Raw genomic sequence first — 27,067 nt, forward strand, 5'->3', positions numbered from 1 at the left:
GGAACCTAGCATATTGTGGTTTCTAAAATGAATAGTTAATACCAATTATTAAATATTCTGCATTTTGACATTTGTACATCCCGACTTATCTATGACTACTATAGAAAGTCAAAAAAACATTTGCATAAAAACTATTTGAGTCCACGTTTTCTGATTTATATGCTTTGAGATAAACATATACATAGAAAGATTCAAATGATCTAAACATTTAATAAAATCGCAAATATTCTAGTTCTCTCAGCATTGATAGTAACCAATACCATAATCAAACAATCTAAATATAGCCCATGGATGGATCATGGAATAAAATTAACAAAAAAAACCTTATTTTGAATTTAGAACAAAAAATAATTCTATCAATTCCCCTCATATCAAGTTGTCATGAAAGTGCCTTATCACTGGCTAAACTTATATAAAAAATCCACTTACCAATATTTCTAAGAGAAAAAAGTAGATAGCTTCTAGAATCAGCACTCATAGTCGAGTCAATGACATAACAATATATCCTTCATATAAAAAATTATTTGATCTCAAGTTTAAACCTTACAATGAACATAAAATACATTTTCAATGAAAGCAACTTGAAATTCTAACAATAGATAGTATAACTAAAAACACTCAACATAAGAAAATGGCAATATTGAGTAAGCCTTCTTACTCAATAAAAATGTACTCGACAAAGTGTCTCAAAAGAACTTTCTTGAGATGATCTTAAATTATTACAACTTACTCGTCATAGTGTCTTTCATTACTATAGGAATTTTTCATGTGAAGAATCACACATTGATCACTTTCTCAAAATTTTGGATGAATATTTGGTTGTAGGAGAGAGTATGCCCTCATTAGTGTTTTTTGTTGGCATTCTCTTCAATCTCAATGTTTCATATGGAAACTAATCTATCATAACTAAATTGCTAACTAGAAAAGCATGATCCATAAACCACAAGGAAAATTTAAAATCACCTTAAGGATATCCAATGGTGATATGCCATTTTCAGTAGCAGTTAACAATATTTTAATAGGCTGAGTTTGCAATTGATATGCCATAAAGTATGCCTACAGGTTCTCCTAGAGGTAAGGCATCCAACCTATTTTCATGATTGCACTATTCTAGAAAATGATCAGTTTCTAAAGAGCTTTTTCTTCTATATTAGAATTAAACCAAAAAAATTCCACATGCATTCTTGACTGTTCCATCATAGAAAATTGTTAAATCATGTAGAAAGCCAAATAAATTTTTGAAAAGTGTTCATGGTTCTCTTAATCCCAATTTTGACCCAAAAGTATTTCTCTACGTGATAGAGAATGTATAGATGCATTACAAGGATTCAATCCATTAACAAATGATGATTTGACCAAACCATAAACCTCTGGTGCATCATATTTCCTATCGCAGTCAAAGGAATAAGAACTAGTAAATGGAACTTGTGAAGAATGACTATAGACATTTATGTAAAGCTGTAGAAGCATATAGAAGGCATGTACAATATTTGACATAATTCCTCAAAGATATGTTGTGTCTTGTAAGCTTTTCATACAAAAAGTGGTGAATCTAGACCCAATATGAAGGCTTTTCAGAGAAATACTTCAAAGAAATGTAGTCTCACATAATATCTACCAGAGTGTTTTTGTCAATAATTGTTGACAAAAATACAACTTCATTATGCATTGGTGGATATCCATACCTTTTCCAAACTTCCCATTTTATCACAGATGGGGAGGTTGTTGGAAAATGTTGTTGAATCTAGATTTACACCTAGCAATTGCATTTTCTTGGAATTTTAAAATATTTTGCATAAATATTTTTGTGCATATCTTGCTATCATTGTAAAAAAGAACACATAGATGATATTCAAATAATTAAAAGGGCAATAGTTCACCATATTTCCAAACATAATTAGGATGGATGATGGTAATTCTTTAGAAAAATTCATTGTAGCGTAAACCATGGTAGGTACACATTCTCCTAGATATTATAGTTCTTGGAGTATACTTGCAAAGGGTTTTCTTAGAAAATTCCATAACATCTTCAATGAATTTTTTTGTTTAAGAAAATGTGACCTTAATTCAAAAGAATTGCTTCAATTTAGGTTGAGGGTTGTACTCTAATTCCATGGTTGGTTCCTAGTGGTTCTCTGGAATATCCAAAATATTATTGCCTCTTTAGATGTCTCTCTTCATTTCCTTCCAAGGTTATGTATGATGCATTCATGGATGTTGTGCACTGGGAATATAATATGATTGGTAAATATCTGAATGAAATATTTCCTACTAAGAATAAATAAGGAAATCTCACTGATGACCACAAATATGTCACATGGCCACAAAACTAGAATACACCCTACCTGTACTTATCCTTTAAACTATTTTATTAGTTCCTATTGTGCAGGAAACTATTGCCAAGGGATCTACATTAATTAGTTATTAAACCTTCCATGCAGAGCCAGTCTCAATGTTGTATTCTCCTGATTTTATGTCCATTTTGAATAACTAATATTTTAATCTTGTTGAAGATGATTGATAGTTAGTAGCGATAGGAGAAGCTTACCACTTTCATAATACCCAAGGAAAGAGAAGAGGTGACAATCAAGGCATAGGCCTTGAGCTTGGGGTACTTCAAAATTCTTCCATATTGTAAGGTCTTGAGCTATCAGTTGTTGGAGGATGATTCAATGTACTAGCTGGTGGCTAAGGCTTCTCCTGCTTCATGCACTTGTGACACCTATCTGCTTCTTTGGTCACTGCAAATTACTAAGATGATCAGAAAAGGAGAGCCATTCCCATACAAGAAAACCACCTACAATAATTTTCTTGTGTAAAATATGTAGGGCATACAGATAAGAGGACTAAGACTGTGTGATCTTGGAGGGCACTGATCAAGGTATGGAAAACCTTTTCTCTTCTTTTGTTGCCTATGATGAATTTTCTGGTTCCACTTTTCATTCATGCCATGTTTTCTCATTTGCATAATGCACATCTAATCATATTTCTAGAAATCCAGGATTTCTTGGTTTGAAAAAACATAAAGATTCCTGATGAGTAGATTACTACTATTTCAGCTTGCAATTGATGCATTAATTATATTAGATTACTACTATCCCTTAGTCTTGTAGTAATCTAGTAGTCACAATCCATCAAATTTATGCAAAATATCTTATAATGTTACAACCAGAAATAATTACTTATCTAGTGTTTCAAATGCATCATGATGTTTGCTAGAAGATTTTTGTGGAATTGTTTTAATACCATAGAATACAAGAGCCACAAGTAGATGGCCAATGTGATACTCAATTTTGGTTCCCTAGCATCTCATCTTTTAGCTAATTCAAAATAAGTAAGATTAGATGAACTCTTCTTGGAGAACTCACGCCCAAATGAAGCCAAATTTTGATCAAAGGATTCTAACTTAAAGAATAGCCTAGAAAATGTTGCAAGTAAATAATATCCCCTTGTAGGATGCACTTCTACATCACATTAAATTATCACAAGTGACCCAAACCGTTGTGCTATGACTACTAAAGCCTCTTGTGCACTTAGCTCTTTCCTAGCAAGTGTGAAAGCTTGGATGTCCTGTTGTTCCCATTAATTTCTCAGTTTATCCAACTGAGCTTGATAAGCTTCTAGCTCTTGTAAGCCCATCTGCTCTTACCAAGACAAGTATCCCTACCCTCTTCAATGGCCATTCCAAGTCACACTTTCTTTTTAGTTATATCTTCACAGTTTTTATAGTAAATTTTCTCTAGTTCTATTAAGGAAGATCTTTGTATTTCTATTTCCACAATATTCACTACACACCAATAATTCATAGTATCTATTACACCATAGATTTTCCGCAAAATCATAAATGACAATGAGTTTTTGCTAAACTTGAAAAATATCCATTTGATTGCCCATTGAAGTGGTAATGCATCATTTTTGTGACATTAAAGATTATAACAGTTGCATGAGAATGTGTCACGGATATCTCCAATTTCACAATAGAAATAAATTGTGACATGTTTCTAACATAAACTCTATGTTCTCATGAGAAGTTGCACTAAAAAACATCGTTTGTTACTGCACTTCTTCTCACAACCCTACAAGGTTATCTTCTGTCTTCAAAAAAGAGATTTGTTATCAACCTAAGCATTTTGAAATTTTTGTAGGTTCAAATATTTCTAACAATTTCCAATTATTATTTTGGACAAAGATAAGTCTATTTTGTGGGAAATAAGTGTTCATGATCTATAGAGATCTTTTGTATTAGCATTGCATACTTTGATCAGAGGCATAGATGAATGCAAGCTTCCATGCATTTCATCTCTTATTTGTGAAATGATATTTCTTTAGGCAAAAACATCAAGCATTGTAAAGTCCACCAATTCACATTTGCTGCCCGTATGATATTTTTGTTGTTAGTCTTTGTTCGTGTATCACTGCATCTCTATCATTGAAAAATTAAAATAATAAACACATTGATGTCATTGTGGATTTTTTAGAAGGATCATATTGTTGGCACACAGAAAGTCAAATTATTACAAGGTGATAATTCTAAAATTCTCATCAAAGTATATTGATGTGTTATGAAATGAAGAGGTATGTCATCTTAGTGTTCTGTGACCGTGAATAGACACTAATTAGTTGTCGTTTCCCCCATAACATCAGAATTGATTTTAAAATGATAACTTCAAACCCATTTTTATGCATGCTAACATCAATTAATCATATCCTCATGTAAAAATTAAATTTATTAAGGGAGCTTACATGTTTTATGATATAATTCATAGATATTTGTCAAAAGTGTGTGAGAATTGATCTACCAGGCACTGGGTCAAAATATATTTGCTACATATTTACAGATAGTGTCATAAAGGGAGACTCCCCTTAGGTCCTGTGGTGCCTAAAGTGTAGAGGAAACACAATCAAGTGTTTCCTGTTCATTTTCCTAACTTCCAACAGCTTTGAGCATAAGTTCAGGTTATTCTTTCAATGGTACTAAATAGAAGTTGGGGAAACAACATAAACATCTTCAACATGTGTTCCAAAAGTTTTCCTCTATACATTTGGCTCCTTAGAGGTTACACTAGACATTGAGCTTTGCAACTACTTGTGACAAATTGAAGAGGCACCAAAGCCCTCAAATAGAAGGTTGAGGCTCCAAAGTTGCATACAATTCTTTTATGGCTTTTGATGATTAGATAAGAAAGTGGACAATGAAGATAAGATTTTCTCATCCAACTCTACTCTTTACCTTTTTTCCAGTCATCTTACAAACCACAAATCAATTCCACTCACAACCTAACTTGCACCCCAGTCTCTCACCTCCAACTCCCACCTCTCTTTCCAAACATTTACTTTTAGTTTCTTGTTCTGAATGACTCACAATTTCACAAATATCAAGTTTCATTCCTTGAAAAGAATACATCTAAAAGAAACATAGAAGATGTACACCACCCTTCCCCCAAACTGCCTACCTGCATATGCATACTGCCTTTTTTTTTTATGGGTTCACAATTTTGCAAAAAGTGTCCTTCCTAGAAAAGCATGCATCTGAAAGATACATAGAATATGCACAACCACCCTTCTCCCAACAACTCCAGCACCCACCTCTCTTTCCAAACATTTATTTTTAGTTTCTTGTTTTTGGAAGGTTCGATATTTTGCTAATTTTGAGTGTCCTTCCTAGAGAAGAGTATGTTTGAAAGAAACACAGAAGATGCACAACCACTCTTCCCCAGAATTAGCAACTTGCATATCCATACACTACTCAGTATTTTTAGTGCTAGATATAACTTTAGTGATTTTCCAAATATGGGGTAGAGTTATCTTGTTGGTTAATAATACTGAAAGAAATTTGGAAGATAGAGTGTTGATCATGAATTTGTAACCTGAGGGAAGATTTATCACTTCAAAGTGTAAGGTCAAAGACCTCATTCAAGCCATGAATCTCTATGAGAACACACTGCTTGATTTGGGTGACCCCATCATGGCAAAGGAAATAAATATTCAGACCCTTGAAACTAGTCATGAAGCCAAAGACCTCGGCAGTCATCCCTCCCCAGCATTTAATGTGAGAACAATTATTGTTCTGACATTAATTGCTCTCAATCAGAACACTAGTACCCACTACCATGCAACTACTAAGATTTTTTCTAATCCAACCTGCTACAAGGCATTCTACTAATTTCTGTTGCAACATGAAGTTTTCACACAAGCATGTTTGTGTATCTATCAATATTTATGTAAATATCGATAAACCTACATGGATTCCCTGTACTTTGCTTGGTCAAATTACATACATTTAATTTGTATAGCCAGCCATGCAGGGACAACCCTTTTTTCACTCTTTTCTACCACTTTAGAATAGGATATAATGACATGCAGTTCTATATAATAAAGGCTACTAGAAGAATAGTATGTAATGATAGAAAAAATGAATGGAGTGACCTTGAGAATTTGTAAAAAACATCCCAAATAAACCTAGAAACATTTCTGCCATATTCAATTATAAACTTTACCCATAATTGAAAATCTTAAAAAATGCTCATAAAAACCAATGATCAAAAGAGTTTTCCAACATAATGCAAAACAATTAAAAGAGCATGAGAAAATCAATTTCAAAAAAATGTCTTCAAAATAATATAGGTTGATGGATAGAAAACAATTACTTAAACTTATCTTTTCAAATTCACGTAACCAAGAGTCATAGCTTGCCTCAAATTACATACTTTCACCTTTTTTCTTTTTTCTTTCACCATAATATGAGGCCCTAAAACTTCTTGTTGCCCCACTAATTTTTTTTCCATGCTTACACTTTTCCCAGGAATATGATCAACCTCTACATTCTCAGTTATTTGTTGCAATTGAGTGCCTTTGGGAATCAAAAACTGAGAAACACTAGCACTTTTACCATCTAGGTTCCTTTTTTAATTTTCGCATTTCTCTTCTTAGGGAGAGCATCAACAAATCATGCAATTTCTCTCATTGATCACAATCTTTTTCCATCTGGCGAATGATAAGCCTTATATATAACATTATTTTTCCTTTTAGCTTGCACTTTCCACCCTTCTCCAATAGTCCCACCATGTTCATTTATGTACTTTTTCAACTTCTCTAGCAGATCTAATTCTACTTGTTGCATTTTGTAAGCATAAGAGTTTTCATTTGGTGTTTCAAAATATATGGAATTATTAGATGCCACAGAAGCATCAGAATGTAGTGGTTGATTTTTATGAGTCTTTGGAAATGATTCACATTTTGGTGCAGGAATGTCTGTTTCCTTTAATGATAGCAGAGTACTAGAAAGATTCTCATTATGCTCAGGGAAGAGATCTTTATACCCATCATGACTTCTATGGGAACCCCTTGTTTTTAAAGATGCATGCATTACATCATTGGCTACATCACTTTGACTTCCACCAAGAATACCACATACTTGACTTTTTCTTTCCTTGGAATCTTCTAAGGATGTTTTCCTTCCATCATCACATTCTCCTTTGTTTGTAGAATTCATACACGACACATTCTTAAATTTCTTAGTATCTGAGGTTTGCATGTCAGCATCTTGTCTTGTTGAATCCGAGTGTACAATAGAAACATATGTCCTTGTTGGCCCAAATCTCTACCTCTTGATTGTAACTCTCTCTCCATTGTCATTTTTTCCCAATCCTTGTGTGTACTTTAGCTCCTTATTCAGGATGCAACACTGCTATCATAAGAAATGATGAATATGGTACAATACAGATTGGTTCAACTGAGACATTTAAACCTCAAAAATAATAACCTGTCCCACTACTCCCTTTTTGTACTTATAGATACTTGCTTAGCTTACAGAGAAAGCACCTTGAAATGTATGCCACATGACTATTTTCAATCAATCCTATATTTGCTTCCATTATGCAACTGTCTGCAAAAATATAAAACAGTTAACTTTTTTATCACAAGATAAATACCATAGACCTCAAAACAAAAGATCACAAGAAAATTTGCACACCTGATTAAGTTATCAAATCTCAAGACAAATAATGCACGAACTAAATTTTCCACTAAAGCACATCTTTTTCCAAAATTTAAAAGCAAGAGCTAAAAATTTCTAAACAATTTGATAATCCTTATTGAATAACACCACAAAATCAGACTTTACAAGCAATTGATCAAAATTTTCCACCCAAGAAAAATAGTATGAGCAAAAGAGAAAAGAATAGGTGAGTGAAAGGATGACTTCAAAATTTGAAATATAAAAGAGCAAAGAAACATATAGTTATAAGAGTAATGTGCATATAAACCTATAGTATCCTATTAATTTTATAGAATATGAGGCCCCCATTAATGTGGTAATCAGTAATAACAACATAAATAAAGCCTTGTAGAAACCTTTTAAAGATGGGTTTTTAAAGTAGAACTTCAGCGAGGCTTCTAATGGCAATCTGAACTTGGCTTATGCTAGAGCCATAATTTATTGCTCTTGAGGTTGGTTTGTAAAGAGCAACTCTTCTTGTCTTGGTCCCAAGAAAAATGAGGAAGCTAAAGTGTTAGTACTTCTTGAAAGTCCTAAATTGGTTTCCTATTTGCATTGTAAGGTTTTGAAAATGAGGGGGATTGTCAGGTGATAGTCAGGGATAGATTCAAAACTCTCTTAATAACTAGACACTTGAAAAAATCTCAAGGAAATTCTGAATGTAACTGCTCCCTTTGATTTAATCCACTTCAAGCACAACTAAAGACAAATGATTTAATCCAGTTCCAACACAACTAAAGAGAAAAAACTAGATCACTGATTTTCTAGTAAATGCAAGAAAATGTTAATTCCAATCCTTATTTAAAACACTTCATCCAAATGAGTGGAATATATGTCACTTTGTAAAGATAAAACAGATCATGAGGTGCCTTTCTCCCTGAATAACTTTTAAATCACCACTGAATAAGTAATCAAAGTGTCCAAGATGTTGAATACTTAAAATTACTGCGGAATGATATATTTCTGCCATGCCTCATTTTATGATTTGGCTCCTATCAGAGACACCTACAAAGATTATTATCTATAGTCTAAGTCTCTTCCTTTTTACCATAAGTATTCTTTGATTGTGAGCAAGTTATTGAGGAATTCGGCTATTTGGCATCATACCAGTCAATACACTCTTGGTTGCAGGCATCAAAATGAACAAATGTTGAAACTGTGGTTCATCATATAGTAGTAGAGATTCATACCATTCACTGCAATACATTTTCCTGGTGAAGAAAAGGCTACAAATTAAGGCTTCATCAAGTCTATCACAGTTGCAGGTGGATCAAAGGAATCTGATCTTCAACAAACCCATGTGCTAATTATTGAAACTTTTATTTGCCACTAGGATATAGATTGTCTAATATGGTGGACCAAGATTTTTTATAATAATGAGGCCCTTCTTGTGGTTGACAGTTTTGATGAAAGCCATCTTGACTTGGAGGAGGAGAACTTTGTATATCCCAAGGTGTCGAGTACAAAAAAAAAAACTAGACACTTAGAAGAAACAAACTAACTTGGCATTGTATTGCCAAGAATTAGCTTTATGTATTGATAATACAAGGCTATAGTAAGGAACAATTGTTTCAAACTTTCTAGCTAATTTGATCTTCCTAGGATTTCCAAAATTAGTGTCACCCATGTAGCCAGGCAATCTTTCCAGGAGCTGCAAGAAGCTTGACTCTAAAAAGAGGGAGGGTTCCTCACCCAGTCAATGTTCTTATAGGTGGAAGCAGTTGGAAAATATGTTTCTATGGAAAAATATGAGCACATTATTTCCCAAAATTAATAGGCAAATGTCATACTAATTGCAAACTAAATGATTAAATTTGGCCCATTATATTGTTGTTTTCAACTGTGATGAACCCATAAAGTTGAGGCCACCGTGCTAGCTGCCAACTATGAAGTTTCATCTCCTTCCAAAAAATCAAGCAAGGAATAGATTGCTGCCAGCTATGCAGTCTTATCTAGTGTAGGAAGACAAGAATTATATTTTGGTCTTGAATCTTCTAGTAAAAACTACTAACTTTTGGAAGAAGCCCAATTTTGTCTTGTAGTGATACCTGTCTCTAGAAAGAAACATCAAATTGTTACCAACTGTGCAATTTTTTCTTCTTGCAAAAAATTAGATTTTTTCCTTGTTTTATTTTGTTTTGTATCTTCTAACAACTACTAGAAAGGGGCCAAATAAGATTGCTTACATACCTTGTATAACAAGTTAATGAGCTTCCCCAATATGCAATTATAGATACTCTGGCATGTTTTTTGTTATGCTTAATATTTGTTTTTTCCTTTGAGCATATTGGATTATGGGACAAAATTCCCAAGAGATCTGTGTAAATTGCATGTTGGAACTTGGGACGGAAACCCCATGAGATCTATTTAATTTGCAAGCTTAAACTGTTGCTGTTAAAAGATCATGTCAATCCTCTGTAGGCTTTGATTCCTGAATTTGTAGTTGCAATATCAAACTTTTTTATTGATGCTCTAAATCTGTGTAAGCACTATTAAATATCTAAATGATCTTTAAGCAATTTGGAGATTCATACAGTGAAAAATACTTCTCCTAAATCTATATTGTTCAGTCAGTTTGTTTCTGAATATTATAGTTTAAGGAAAGCAAAGAATTATATCATATAGACACTGAGGTCTTTCCATCAAAATTCAACATTAACAAACATAAGTATGTCAGCTTTCTATGATCTACATTATTCAGAACTAATAGTAATATATCTTTGAGAATTCGCCTTTTGTTTGATGTTATACAAACTAATTGTTCTTGTTCCAAAGAGTCACAAATGTAACAAATAATTGCAAAATTACAAATAATGTATTTGTGGCCAAACTAAACATAACTAAGCAGTCACTAACTCCTACATTGCACTTGCGCATGATGGTTTAAGCTATGCAATATCCATAGATACTAAATCTACAACAGGTTCATCACATCCAGCAACCAGTCCTCCTCTTGTGTTATTGTAAAATTAGTAGGTTCAAACTTTTAGTGGTTGATATGGTTGAAACTGAAACAATATGAAAAATGCATGTTTTGTAATTGCACACACATCACATAAAAATAATTTAACATCCATAGGCATCACAACCTATAGTCAAAATCTGCATTGTTTATGATTACCATGGTTCTGGCATAATTCATCTTGACATTATTGCCTGAGCTACGTATCTTCCATCTAGGCAAGCCATTCTCAAGTCACCAAGAGCATATTAGTGACACTATGAAGTTGAAATAATGGTAGCCACCATACAGCGAGTTATGCCTATACTTATTATAAACAATCTACATCCAGACCATTCTTTAGCTTCTTTTCTCAAAAGGCACTATACCTTCAAAACTGTTGAAATCATTTGATAATGCATTTCCTTCTTTGTATTATTAATAATTAAAGCCTATTATATTTAAATTATAGTAAATTGTGTAATGCCCTGCCTAGAGATCCTTGGAAACAAGCCAGAATAATTTTTTTTTACAAGTGTAAGTGCACATGATACCATCTACACAAACCAAAAGATCACAACGAAAGACTAAAAGACAACCAAGCACCAATGGATCTCCAAACTCCACTACCAACTAGAACACAATCATGAAAACCACAAAGACCTACCAAGCTGAAAGACATAAGCTAACTCTTGAAAACTAGCTAAGGCTGAAATCTTGAAGCCCTAAAATTTGGCTAAGTCTGAATTTCTGAAGTCGTGATTTTTCCTAGAATCTACACCTTAGCTCGTAAAGGTCTGAAACCCATCTCAAATGAATCGTTGCATATATTAAAATATATCATAAGGAATTAAATATATGTCAACTTATACTTAAATGATATATTTTAAACCCTAAAGGACTACAACAGAAACCCAAAAATTGAATTACAAAAGAAACCTCCTGAATTCAAAATGCAACAACATAGGCTTGAAGAACGCCCAAAAGGGTATCCAGATCAACTCTCAAAAAGATCAGAACACTAAAAAAAGTACCTTCTTTTGGCATGCACAGGTTTTAACCAAAAGGTGTGCGACACTTTTCACTAAGGGAGGGCGACACTTCTCCCTTACTGCGTGTGACACTTCTCAAGAAGGCATGCGATACTGGAAAAGTATCACGCGACATTTCTCATAAAGCCATGCAACACTCTTCCAGTGTCATACGACACTTCTTTAGTAATGCGTGTGACACTTTATAGTATTGTACGACATTCTTTCTATGGGCGTGCGATACTTTATCAGTGTCGCACAATGCTGAACAAATGCTGCCCATAGAAAGTAAAAACACTTCCAGAGCTCAAAAATGGGAAAAAACTGACAAAAGAACCTCCACACTAGGGAGTACTGGATCCAAATTTTGAGGCCAAAACACTCGAACCAAAATTGAGTAACAAAAATACAGAAAATGAAATCTAACCATCTATCAAACAAAGAAGGGAAAGTATAGAAAGGAAACATCACGACAACTGAAATAACATCGCAATAGCATAGATAACATTGCAATGAGCAAATTAACCAACTAAGTACGCGGTTCCTCCCAACCATCAATGGTGTCATAGGACCATCGTGGGCCCTAGCCATCCCCCGTGGATAACATCCCATGCCACCGATTAGATCATTGGTGCTGTCGTGATAGGGACATCACTACTAAACATGCTACAATATAAGTAAATGAAATCTAACATGCTAGTAGTAACATAAGATATCCCTGTAATCAGATAAAATCATCTACTATATGCTAAACATCATAACAAGGAATGCATAAAACCAACATCATGTAAACATGGAACACAACATCCCAATGAAAGCATAAATCACTAGAAAGCATACTCCGCAAATCAAAGTACCAAGTGACACATCCAGCAATGATCACGCTAGAACAATAGACCATCTCTATACACCGGTCCCTAGTAGTGGTGAAGGTAGCTATGCCTCCCAACCACATGGCACCTGCAAGTCGACACCTGCTGTGCTGATGGAGATAATGATCCAACCACACACACACACACAAAACAACAACCATGGCTAACACACACGCCAAGTAGTATGATGATTGAATCCAAGACATAGACAATGCATAAACTACAGGTCCTGGTCAGACACCTCAATGGGCTACTATGTAGGGAATGACATCATGGAGAGTCTCTTGGCATCACAAGCCCAAGCTCGGATTTGTGTAGCTCAACTAACTCAACGGAAGGCCAATACACAAAAGTACCATTTATTATCTTTAATGTTATTGCCACCCCAAGTTTTAATTTAAATATCACTTATATAAAACTTCTTTTTCCAATCGAGAAGTAGTCACCAGGTTATAGGATAGAAGCCCCCTTTATATGCTACCCTACCCTACCCATGCTTATCCAACGATGAGTGCCCGAAGGCATGCAAACTCCCAACCCAAACCCAATGATCACAACTTCTGGAAGTACCACAAAAGATCAAGCCTTGCAGGTCACCCAAAAATATACATGTGTGTGGTGCACCACCATCACAGAGATCATACACAAGGACAGGATGAGAATGCAAACAAAAGTCAATCGACCGAAAACATAATCGAGATGACGGATGCTACATGCATCCCAATTCAACAAAAGATGCAAAATTTTTCTGACTTGTATCCAAATAGATCATCCAAGTCCACGAACCACAATGTTCCAAGAAAACTCGAGAAAATAGGGTGACACGTAAAACGAGGTAAAAACCCCAAATTTTGAAAAAATTCCAAAATTAAAACCCATTTGGCCTTTGGGTTCAAAAACCCCAAAAATCCAAAAATAATTGAAAATGGACACCGTATGCAAAAATGGCCAACATAACGGCCCAAAAACCCAAACCCCCATTTCAAAAATAGGTAAAACGTTCATACCTGACCAACCGGGTAGAACTAGCAAACAAAAATGGAGGGGAACACTAGTTCACAACCTCCTAACATATTGCTACAAGAAATAGAAGCAAAAATAGAGAAAAAACATTAAAATAGGAAGGCCCTACCTGACAGCAAAAAGGGCCGAAATTGAAACTCGTAGAATAAAATAAATACTTGGCTGAAATTGTTGAAACTGTCGGCAAAGCGAGAACTCCTCGAGCCGAATCTAATGAGACCAACCTCGCAAAGATCCCATGCTCATAGCTTCCACAACGAGCAAAACAATAATCCTTTAGAAGAGGATTTCCAAATTTGCTCTCCAAACTCAATTTTCCAAAATGTCACAATAGTGAGGACTCCATCAGGTTGGATATCATGAAGTCCCTTCAGAGTTCCAAACCACCACCATTCGATGGTAGGGGAAGTGGCCTTAAGGCTGAGACTTGGTTGTTAGATATGGAGCGCTGCTTCACCATGTATCCATATTCAACCAACATGAGGGCCCGTTGTGCAATTATGCAGTTGAGGGACCACGGATCCATTTGGTGGAATATTGAGAGTTAGAAGCTTCAGCTTAGCATTGCAGATCTCACCTAAGAGATTTTTGAGGAGAGATTCTAAGAGAGATTCTTATCTCCTTAGTACAGGGAGGCCCATGCTGATGAGTTCCATGCTATCCATCAAGGGAATATGACTGTGGATCAGTACGAGATTCGGTTCTTTGAACTTAGGTAGTATTCATGCTACAACAATGATGATTTTCTCTTAGCGCATCATTTTATCCAAGGCCTTAAGGATTCCCTCATTGGAGAAGTCTGAATGCATCAGCCCAGGACTCTTGTGCTCGCGATAGAGAAGGCACGTATTGCAGAGGAAAATTTGGCTAGAGGATTCAGTAGTAGATCTGGTTCTCAGAACCAAAGTGCAAGGTATTCAGGACAAGATTCTTAGTTTACCCAGTCCTCAGGAAAGGGTCAAGCCCTATCAGAACCAACTCAAGGTGGTAAACATAATGGTCCTCGGTGGAAGTTTTGGGGTAAGGGAGGTGGTCAGTCTTCTGGTAATTCAGGGAAGAAAGGAGATAATCAAAGCATAAGACAAAAATCTCAGCAGGATTGTCCTCCTTAGTTTAGTCAGCAGGCTTCTAGTAGAGGTAATGCACCATATCCTAGTGCTACTCAGAGTGGCCATGGGACAAGACCCAACTTTTCTGGGAATTGTTATTCTTGTGGCCAACCTGGCCATAAATCTTATGATTGTCCCATCAAACCATCTACAGGACCTAGTAAGGGTGCAGCGAGATCTAAGCCTACTATAGGAGATGCGGGTCGAAATCATAGAGTGTTTGTGGCAGTTGACAACAGTCAAGCTGAGCATCAAGGTACGGTAGTCGAGGCTACAGGTATGTTGCATGGTATTTCAACTTCAATTTTGTTTGACTCTGGTGCCACCGATTCTTTCATTTCACCATCTCTTGTTCAACGATGTGGGCTAGTGGCAATGCATCAGGTTGATAGATGGTAGGTTGAGTTAGCCACAGGTTCTAAGGTGGCTGTTGACTCGTTGGTTAGGAGTTGTTTGGATTTGGGAACCTTCACCACCACAGTGGATCTATGCATTCTACCTCTGGGATTGTATGACATTGTGTTGGGCATGGATTGGTTAGCCGCCCATCAGGCCAATATCGATTGCCATCGTAAGGTGGTATAGTGTGTGGATGACACAGGTGGGCAGGTGGAACTTTTGGGAGTTTAGCGACCAGTCTCGCTTCGTATGATCTCAGCTAATCAGCTGAAGCAAAGTGTACGAAAGGGTTGTCAATTGTTTCTTGTATCTCTTGGTGATCTTGAGGAAGTCGAGAGCCATATGGTAACACTCAATGATCACCCACTCCTTTGTGAGTATGTAGATATGTTTCCTGATGAGATTCTAGGTATGCCACCGCAGCATGACATTGATTTTCAGATCGATCTTGTACCAGGAGTAGAACAAATTTCACGAGCTCCTTATCACATGACTACTTAGGAGTTGAGTGAGCTCAAATTACAGTTGGAGGAATTATTGGCCAAGGGCCACATTCATCCTAGTGTATCCCCGTGGGGTGCACCAGTCATCTTCATGAAGAAGGATGGTTCTTTGCGTTTGTGCATTGACTATCGACAATTGAATAAGGTGACGGTGAAGAACTATTATCCTTTGCCAAGGATAGATGACTTGTTTGATCAGATGAAGGGAGCATGAGTGTTCTCGAAGATTGATTTGAAGTCGGGATACCATTAGCTTCGTATCCAAGAGGTTGATATTCATCGAACAACATTTCATACATGATATGGGCATTATGAGTTCACAGTTGTACCTTTTGGGTTGACCAATGCGCCATCAGTGTTCATGAGTTTGATAAATGGAGTATTTCGCATGTACCTTGATCAGTGTGTCATTGTGTTTTTGGATGACATATTGATCTACTCTAAGACTATGGAGGAGCACGAAGTCCATTTACGTCAGGTATTACAGTGCTTGAGAGACCATCAGCTGTATGGAAACTTGAGTAAATGTGGGTTCTTCCAGTCAGAGGTGAAGTATTTGGGATATATCATCACTAGTGATGGAATTGCAGTGGATCCGGAGAAGATTCGTGCTATCATGGATTGGTCGGAACCCACTAATGTCTCAGAGGTTCGTAGTTTCATGGGATTAGCCGGTTACTACTATCGCTTTGTGAAGGATTTTTCATGAGTAGCCCATCCCATCACTTCTCTTTAGAGGAAAGGGAAGAAGTTTGTTTGGTCAGACCAGTGTGAGGCAGCTTTTGTTACTCTTAAGGAGTGTTTGACTAGTGCACCAATCCTTGCAGTGCCTAATCCTGTAGGTGATTTCATGGCTTGCATAGATGCTTCGTTGGAAGGTGTGGGTGTGGTGTTAATGCAGGATGGTCGAGTGATTGCTTTTGAGTCTAGAAAACTCAAGGACCATGAGCTAAACTATCCCACTCATGATTTGGAACTTTTGGTCATAGTGCATGCCCTTGTCCGTTGGAGGCATTTTCTTTTGGGACATAGGTTTGAGTTGCATAGCGATCATAGGAGCTTGCAGTATATCTTTACTCAACCAAACTTGAATGCACGACAACGTCGTTGGATGGAGTTCCTATGCGAGTATGACTTTGATGTTCATTACATCAAAGGGAAGGAGAATGATGTTCCAGATGCCTTGAGCAAGAGGCGACATGAAGTATTAGTGATGTCATTGGGAGTGGATTTGCAAAGCCGTATTTTGGAGGCTTTGCCTAGTGACTCTTGGTATCAGGAGGTGAGGGCAGAGATCGAGTCTAGACGTACCCTTGAGGGGAGATTTTCAGGTTATATGCTTAAGTTTGATGGACTATTGCGACACTCAGGGCATATTTATGTACCCTTGTCGGGTGATCTTCGTACCTTAGTTTTGTCAGAAGCGCATCGTGCACCATATTCTACACATCCTAGAGTCAAGAAGATTCATGCTGATCTCAAAAAGCTATACTTCTGGGTAGGGATGAGATGTGATGTTTCTGACTTTGTTGCTAGATGTCTCGAGTGCCAAAGAGTGAAGGCAGAGCATCAGCATCCGGTGGGTCTTTTGCAGCCACATACCATTTCAGAGTGGAAGTGGGATACGATATCTATTGATTTTATCATAGGGTTTCCTATGTCATCATGGAGACATGATTGTATCATGGTGACAGTGGACAAGTTGTCCAAGGTAGCACATTTTTCACCCATGAGAGCATACTACACTGCTTCTTCTATAGTGCATGTTTTTATGGTGGATATTGTTCATTTTCATGGGATCCCTTGTCGTATCATTTCAGATAGAGATCCAGTGTTTACTTTTGCACTATGGACATCTCTACAGCATGCGTTGGGCGCTCAGCTCAATTTCAATTCAGCCTATCACCTAAAGACCGATGGTCGGACTGAGAGAGTAAATTAGGTTCTAGAGGATATGCTTCGCATGTATGTTATGGATAGGCAGGTGAAGTGGGAGGACTATTTATACCTTGTTGAGTTTGCATACAACAAAAGTTATCATAGTTCTCTTGGCATGTCACCTTTTCAGGCCTTGTATGGTAGACCATGTCGTACCCCTTTGAGTTGGGATCATTTGGAGGAACGTTTTCTTTTGGGTCTAGAGATGCTTCAGGATATGGAGCAGCAAGTTGTTCATATTAGGGAGCATTTGGTTACTGCTCAAGACAGGTAGAAGAAGTATGTAGATGCCCATAGGTTGGATCGTCACTTTTCAGTTGTTGACAGGGTGTTTTTGAGAGTGCGACAGAGGAAGAGCTCCATCCATTATGGGAAAGGCTCTAAGTTGGCACCATGTTTTGTCAGACCTTTTGAGATCCTCAAGAGGATTGGTCTTGTTGCTTATCATCTAGCATTGCCACCTAGCCCATCATGCATACATGATGTTTTCCATGTTTCTATTTTGCGGCAGTATAACCCTGATGTGACCCATGTTCTTGATTGGGATGCTTTGCAGGTAGCGGAAGGGTAGCTTACTTTGGAGCCCATTCATATCCTACAGCACCGGAGGCTAACCTTGTGAGGTCGGGACATAGAGCAGGTAAGGGTCCAATGGGACCCGAGCGATGAGGCCTCTGCGACTTGGGAAGATGCTACATGACTAAGGGGATTGTACCCCTACCTTTTTGCTGGCTTCCAGGTGTAAGCCTATGCTAGTGGGGGAGGATTTAGTGCCTCTCGTGTTTGTGGTCTATACGTTGTCTATTTTTGATTCGAGAGATACTTGATACTCATTTGATATATGTACCTTGAGATGACCTGAGGGTCAAATGTTATATTTTGATTTTTGTACCATAGATGCTTTGTTGCTATGCTATTCAGTTTATCATATTTTCATGTTGATGTTATTTTGAGATGACAGTAGATCTATGATAACTGATTATCTAGTTATATGATGTATTGGACCTATTTGTTGACTATGTTATGAGATGGATTCTATGCTATGGTTATTTACTTCATTCTTGTATCTTCACGCTTTCTGTGAATGTGAGTGATGTAAATGGATTAAATAGGTATTTTAATACATGTTGCTTCGGCTATGATATTATATGCCATTGCACTTGATCGTGTGTTTTAGTGTGCAAGAATTATATCCCTGGCAGTGGCCTATGGAGTTAGTAATCCAGCTATTCATATTTTGCCAATGTCGCTCCTATATGGTCGACGTATCCTTATTTAGTTGTTTTATATTAAAACCTTTCAGTGATTAGCAAATTTGAACTCAGTTGCATTATGTGATTAGACCAGTGAACATGTCTGTGCATTTAGAAGTTTGCATTCGTCGCAAAAGTGTTAAGGGTTTTTCTGTAATTTTGGGTTTTTGGGTTTTTAATCTTTTGGATTTAATTTCTGGCAGCTTTGCCTTAGGTGAATTTTCGTTACGGATAATAACTTATTTTCATTTGGGTTGTTTCAGAGTTTAACTACTCCAGCTAGCTATTTTCCATTATCAGCTATTCACTCAAAATGAATAAATATTGGGAAAGTGAATTCATTATTCACTTCTCACATTTTGGAAAATTGAGTTTGGAGAGCAAATTTGGAAATCCTGTTCTGAAGGATTATTGTTTTGCTCGTTGCAGGAGCTGTGAGCATGGGATCTTTGCAAGGTTGGTCTCGTTGGATTCAACTCGAGGAGTTCTCGCTTTGCCAACAGTTTTAGCAATTTCGGCGGAGTATTTATTTTATTCTACGGGTTTCAATTTTGGCCCTTTTTGCTGTTAGGTAGGGCCTTCCTATTTTAATTTTTTTTCTTTGTTTCTGATTTCATTTCTTGTAGCAATATGTTAGGAGGTTGTGAACTAGTGTTCCCCTCCGTTTCTGTTTGCTAGTTCTGCCCGGTTGGTTGGGTATGAACGTTTTACCTATTTTTGAAATGGGGGTTTGGGTTTTTGGGCTGTTATGCTAGCCATTTTTGCATACGGTGTCCGTTTTCAATTATTTTTAGATTTTTGGGGTTTTTGAACCCAAAGGCCAAATGGGTTTTAATTTTGGAATTTTTCCAAAATTTGGGGTTTTTACCTCGTTTTGTGTGTCGTCCTATTTTCTCGAGTTTTCTTGGCACATTGTGGTTCATGGACCTGGATGATCCATTTAGATATCAGTCATAACACTTTTGCATCTTTTGTTACATTGGGATTCGTGTAGCATCCGTCATCCTGATTATGTTTTCGGTCGATTGACTTTTGTTTGCATTCTCATCCTATCCTTGTGTATGATCTCTGTGATGGTGGTGCGCCACACACATGTATATTGTCGGGTGACCTGTGGGGCCTGATCTTTCGTGGTACTTCTGAAAGTTGTGATCATTGGGGTTGGGTTGGGAGTTTGCATGCCTTCGGGCACTCATTGTTGGATGAGCATGGGTAGGGTAGGGTAGCATATGGAGGGGGCTTCTATCCTGTAACCTGGTGACTACTTCCTGGTTGGTAGAGGAAGTTTTATATAAGTGATAATCAAATTAAAACTTGGGGTGGTAATAACATTAAAGATAATAAATGGTACTTTTGTGTATTGGCCTTTCATTAAGGGAGTTGAGCTACACAGTGTATTGGCCTTCCATTAAGGGAGTTGAGCTACACAGATTCGAGCTTGGGCTTGTGATGCCAAATGACTCTCCATGATGTCAGTCCCTATGTAGTAGCCCATTGAGGTGTTTGACCAAGACCTATAGTTTATGCATTGTCTATGTCTTGGATTCAATCATCATATTGCTTGGCGTGTGTGTTAGCCATGGTTGTTGTTTTGTGTGTGTGTGGTTGGATCATTATCTCCATCAGCACAGTGGGTGTGGACCTATGGGTGCCACGTGGTTGGGAAGCGTAGCTACCTTCACCACTACTACGGACCGATGTACAGAGACGATCTATTGTTCTAGTGTGATCATTGCTAGATGTGTCACTTGGTACTTCAATTTGTCAAGTATGCTTTCTAGTGATTTATGCTTTCATTGGGATGTTGTGTTCCATGTTTACATGATGTTGGTTTTACGCATTCCTTGTTATGATGGTTAGCATATAGTAGATGATGTTATCTGATTACAGGGTTATCTTATGTTACTACTAGCATGTTAGATTTCATTTACTTATATTGTAGCATGTTTAGTAGTGATGTCCCTATCACGATAGCACCGATGATCTAATTGGTGGCTTGGGATGTTATGCGCGGGGGATGGCTAGGGCCCATGATGGTCCTATGACGCCATTGATGGTTGGGAGGAACCACGTACTTAGATGGTTAATTTTCTCATTGCAATGTTATCTATGCTATTGCGATGTTATTTCAGTTTTTGTGATGTTTCCTTTCTGTACTTTCCCTTCTTTATTTGATAGATGGTTAGATTTCATTTTCTGTATTTCTGTTACTCAATTTTGGTTCGAGTGTTTTGGCCTCAAAATGTGGATCTGGTACTCCTTGGTGTGGAGGTTCTTTTGTCAATTTTTCCTTGTTTTTGAGTTCTGGAAATGTTTTTACTTTTTATGGGCGACATTTGTTCAGCATTGTGCGACACTGATAAATTATCGCATGCCCATAGAAAGAATGTCGTATGATACTATAAAGTGTCACATGCATTACTGAAGAATTTTCGTACGACACTAGAAAAGTGTCAGATGGCTTCATGAGAAATGTTGCGCAATACTTTTTCAGTACCGCATGCCTTCTTGAGAAGTGTCTCACGCAGTAAGGGAGAAGTGTCGCCCTCCCTTAGTGAAAAGTGTCCCACACCTTTTGGTTAAAACCTATGCATGCCAAAAATGGGTACTTTTTGTAGTGTTCTGATCTTTTTGAGAGTTGATCTGGATACCCTTTTTGGTGTTCTTCAAGCCTATGTTGTTGCATTTTGAATTCAGGAGGTTTCTTTTGTAATTCAATTTTTGGGTTTCTGTTGTAGTCCTTCAGGGTTTAAAATATATCGTTTAAGTATAAGTTGACATATATGTAATTCCTTATGATATATTTTAATATATGCGATGATTCATTTGAGATGGGTTTCAGACCTCTACGAGCTAAGGTGTAGATTCTAGGAAAAATCAGGGCTTCAAAAATTCAGACTTAGCCAAATTTCAGGGCTTCAGGATTTCAGACTTAGCCAGTTTCCAAGAGTCAGCTTATGTCTTTCAGCTTGGTAGTTCTTTGTGGTTTTCGTGATTGTGTTCTATTTGGTAGTGGCATTTGGAGATCCGTTGGTGCTTGGTTGTCTTTCAGTCTTCCATTGTGATCTTTTGGTTTGTGTAGATGGTATCATGTGCACTTACACTTGTAAAAAAAAATTATTCTGGCTTGTTTCCAAGGATCTCCAAGCGGGGCATTACAAATTTTCTTGAGCTTCACAGTGACATTAGGAAGCTACAGAGTTAGAATATGAATTGTTCTCTGAAAATATTGGAACAGATTCATTTTTTCAACTAACAGAGCATATTTCTCACTTTGGAAAATACCCTTCCTATATAACAACATGAACATAATTAAATGTCTTTTAGGGTAATATATTGCAATACAATGTACATCTTCATTACGAAGGCAACCTGGTTAATGGTTACTTCTTTCTCTTTTTACTACAAATCTTATTTTCTTTTAAGCATCTTTCCATATAGTGTATTTTGCACATTTATGATAATTTTACCCCAACTAAGCTGGCTTTCTTTTTCACTTGTACTTGAATAATTGCTTCATTAAAATCTTCATGAGTTACCTATAAACAATAAATATAGCCAAGCTGCATACTATTACTATCTAAATATAGCCCATTTTAATCACATTTCTAGTTTTCTATTGAATAAAAAACCTACTTCCTCAAGAAAGAGATATGTTTCCCCTCCAAGCAGAGAATCCCAACTCTTGGGCAGTAGTGTGATTGTCTTCCAATGGTATTTCTCTGATCATGGTCAAATCAGGGTGATCCCCTTTGAGGTCAGCTAGATTAAGATCCATTAGCATGGACTTTGGTTCCATTTGCATCCTCAAGCTCAATAGATGCTTCAATTTGTCTCAAGGTAATTTATTATATATCCATCTTTTGTGTTCTTGGTAATTCAAGTTCTTGTATATCAATCTACTATTTTGGGTTCCTGCATAATCCTTGATTTGCATTTGGATTTATGATTTTCAATTGGGGACTTTGCACTAGTAGAAGCACCAATATGCTTTTTTATTGGCAATGCAATTTTTGGAACATGACTTGGCCATGAAAAGTCTTGCAATGTACCAAATTCTGACCATACGAAGTACCGTATTGATGCAAGGATGGAGGTAGGAAATATGTTTTGACTTACTAACTCTTTCTTAAGGCTTCTTCCAAGCCTACCTAGCATAACATATGCTATCCCTTTGGATTCTCTAAGGTTAGAGACAAGGTGAATGGCTTATTCCTTGTGCCACTTTCACCTATTCCAGTTGTCTCTACCTATACCTTCACAAAATCACAAAACAGCCTCTCACACCTCACCACACAACACCTCCATCACCTCGTACCTCCAGGATCTTTATCAACACCATACACCTATAAGCTTCTGAAGGAATTAACTCATTTCCAATACAATACCTTCACTATTCATAAGGTTCTAGACACCTTAGAGGCTTCAAAATGCCAATAAAAACTACTCTATCTCATAGCCTACCTTGGAATGTAGATTAAAACTCAAATCTCTTAAATCATCTATCAATACTAAAAGTAGATTCTAATACCTTTTATTGCACTTTTTTTCCAATTCCAAAATCTAAGATTCTGACTTTCTTATTCAAGCATATAATTCGAAGACTCGGGCCTATCCTATTAGGCATACAATCCTCATTCAAACTATGACTCTTAACAACATCAATTAACTCTACCAAATGAACTTATATACTTCATTACCTCATTGAGGTCTTTCAAAGTGATGATGTTCGGGCTCCCAATGATTGAGGAGATCTTTAAATTGTCAAACCCTTGTATTGATGATGGTTTTATTGCTGATTACTATGGTTGGCTTCTAAGCTACAATATCCCACCTTTCCTTCTCTTTCAAATGGTTCTTTAGTGTCTTATGAACAAAAACAATCTCCCAACAAGCATGCAGACTACACACCAACTTTTGCCACATTTTCTTTATTTTCAAATTGTTAATTCATTGTTAATGTATGATTCACGGGCATCTCCCTTACAAGGAACAAGTTAAGGTGTTAACTTAGTAAGAGGGAAAACTAGAACAATCATGGGAACTGTTAATACCTTCTAGTAACTCCATGAATGCGAATATGCAATCATTATCACACCATATTCTGAAAAATTATAGAATTTACTGTCTAAATAGAAGGTAATGTATTCTTGGTAATAATATAATGATAACATACAAATGTTCAACCAACCATGGAAATATTATGCTCTTCACCATAAATAGGAAACTTTAAAGATCATCATAACCATGAATTCCACAAGAGGATAGAAGGACTGTACTCTAAATGCCACTATAGCAGCAATATTACACCAAAATACTAATTTTCATTTCACAACTATATACAAAACACTTTGTTTCTCTTCTCCACAAATTCTCCCCTTCACTCTATACTTCTCTCAATATGAGACTATATTTCTTTATATCATAACATGACTCTTTACCTTCCTAAGAAGTTTGAACAATATGAATGACTGTTCACCTTCTACACTTTGTCAAAGAATAAAAATTAAGCTTTCCAATTCTTTGTCGCTGCATATATAGAGTTGCATCTCTTCTAATATCAACACACTTATTGCACTTTAGTCCCTTGTAGAAAGATCCAATGGAACATGTGAAATATATGATTATTGAGATCTTTATATTTTCTAGCTTCTATAGTTGCATAAGTAAATTGGTTTAGTTTCCTTGATTAATAATTGAAAGACATATTTTATATGTTGATGTATGAAAATGTGAAAGAGTAGCTATTTGTGTTTATCCAACATTTTGGATAGTTATTGTCCAAAGATTCTCAGGTTAGTTGAATTGATTTTAACTATTGCATGTGAGTCTAAGCATTGCTTTTTTAAGGGGATGCTTGTTTAATACTTTGACTAGTTTACCAGAAACAACAAGGTTTCTTAGATGAATGCCCATACTAAAAATATTTTTGCAATGGCTTTTGTTTGAAAAAAAGGTCACAAATCTTTTGCTAATTGAATCATGCCCAATAACATAATTTAGTACATCACGTTGAACTCTTCACACCCTCTCACACCACATGCAAGTAGAAATCATTGCTTGCAAATAATTTTTGGTGTAGTTTTCACATTATCATAGTGACTACTAGGGAAAGTCATTTTCCAATGCATGAGTTTTCTACCTTAGAGGCAAATTTTATCAACTTTTCACTCTTGTGCAATTATCTTTGTAGGAACCCTTAAAACCATTAGAATACCTTCACTTAGACAACTACCTTGGTGTACTGCAAACATGTTTAACCTAATTTGAGATATCAGTAGCAACAACAAGATGTATATTAATGCTTTAAACTTGAATTACAATTTAATTATGTAAATGATTCTTGAACTTTCATATAGATCGAGGCGATTTTCTTATGAATAACATGATTGTCAAAGACAAACAATCAAGTAATAATTCTAGAATGATCTAGTCTTGTCCCAACAACCCACGATGACAAAAACAAGTCAAAGTACAAGCTTAGGATTGTGTGATGTAGGAACTTTGAAATAGGAATTAATAGTAAATAAAAGTTAAACAATAGATTTCTAAATTTAAAATCCATTATCCAGTTCCCTTTTCCCCTGCCTGATTTAAATTTAATAAATTGGAATTTTTTTTTGAAATAAAAGGAGGCTTTAAACTATCATCTTGATTGGATGTTGCCTTGTTGCCCCCATTTCAAGAAATACAGGTTCATAACCTTTTTGGGTGCTATAATGAGAATGAAATGAAACAAATAATAATTTATTATGTATTCTTTAAAGGGTGCTAGCTTAATGGAAGAGCATCTGCTTCACAAGCAGGAGGATGGTGGTTTGATTCCACTACACTCTATTATGACCAAATATGTGACTAAATATGCTATTGAATATGCTATTAAATATGTGACCAAATATACTATTAAATATGCTACTAAATACACTACCAAATATGTGACCAACGTTACTATTAAATATGGTACTAAATACACTACCAAATATGCGAGTAAATATACTAAATATGTGATTAAATATGCTACTAAATATACCACTAAATATGTGACTAAATCAACTATCAAATACAAGACTAAATATGTGATTAAATAAACTACTTAATATACCACTAAATGTGTGACTAAATCGATGATCAAAATCAATGATGAAACAAGTGACTAAAATTAGTTAGTAGTAAATTTAGTAGCATTATAAATGACTGGATATTAACTACTATTAGTCACGTGACTAATTTTAGTCACATATATACAAATTTTAATAGTTTTTTTAGTCACATATTGTTTTTTTTGTACTAGTGGAGTGCTTTATGTAATTTACAAACCATATCCCTGTTGTTCTCATCAACAAGTCCCTCTGGTTGTTCAATATAGACTTCTTCTTCCAATATACCATTCAGAAAAGCAAATTTTACATCCATCTGATAGACTTTAAAACCTTTATATGCAGCATATGCAAGTAAAGTTCTTACTCCTTCCATTCTAGCAATAGGGGCAAATATTTCACCATAGTCTAGTCCTTCTTCTTGAGCATAACCCTTGCATACTATTCTAGCTTTGTTTCTAGTAATCTCACCATTCTCATCTACCTTGTTCTTGAATACCCACTTGGTGCCAATCACATTTTTGTCAACTAGTCTAGGAACTAAACTCCAAGTTTTGTTTTTCTTTATTTGATCAATCTCTTCTTCCATAGCTTTATCCCATTCATCATCTTGTAATGCACCATATATTGTCTTAGGTTCAAGTTTGCTGATTAGACATGATTCATGTCTTAGTCTATTCCTTGTCATTGGTCTTGCATCTTTGTCACCAATTATCTATTTAGCAGGGTGATTTCTTTTTACATATTTGGATAATCTTGGTTCTTTCCTTGTTTCCATGTTTGATCTTTCAAATTCAAGATCACTATGCACTTTGTTGTCAGGTTGTTCTTCATCTCTTTCATGTATACTAACTTCAGGATCAGATTGTGCATTTTTTTCATTCTGTAACTTGGCTTCTAAATGC

This window comes from Cupressus sempervirens, chromosome 1, assembly GCF_028749045.1.
Source record: "Cupressus sempervirens isolate cs-2001-9-10 chromosome 1, ASM2874904v1, whole genome shotgun sequence".
Classification (NCBI taxonomy): Eukaryota; Viridiplantae; Streptophyta; class Pinopsida; order Cupressales; family Cupressaceae; genus Cupressus; species Cupressus sempervirens.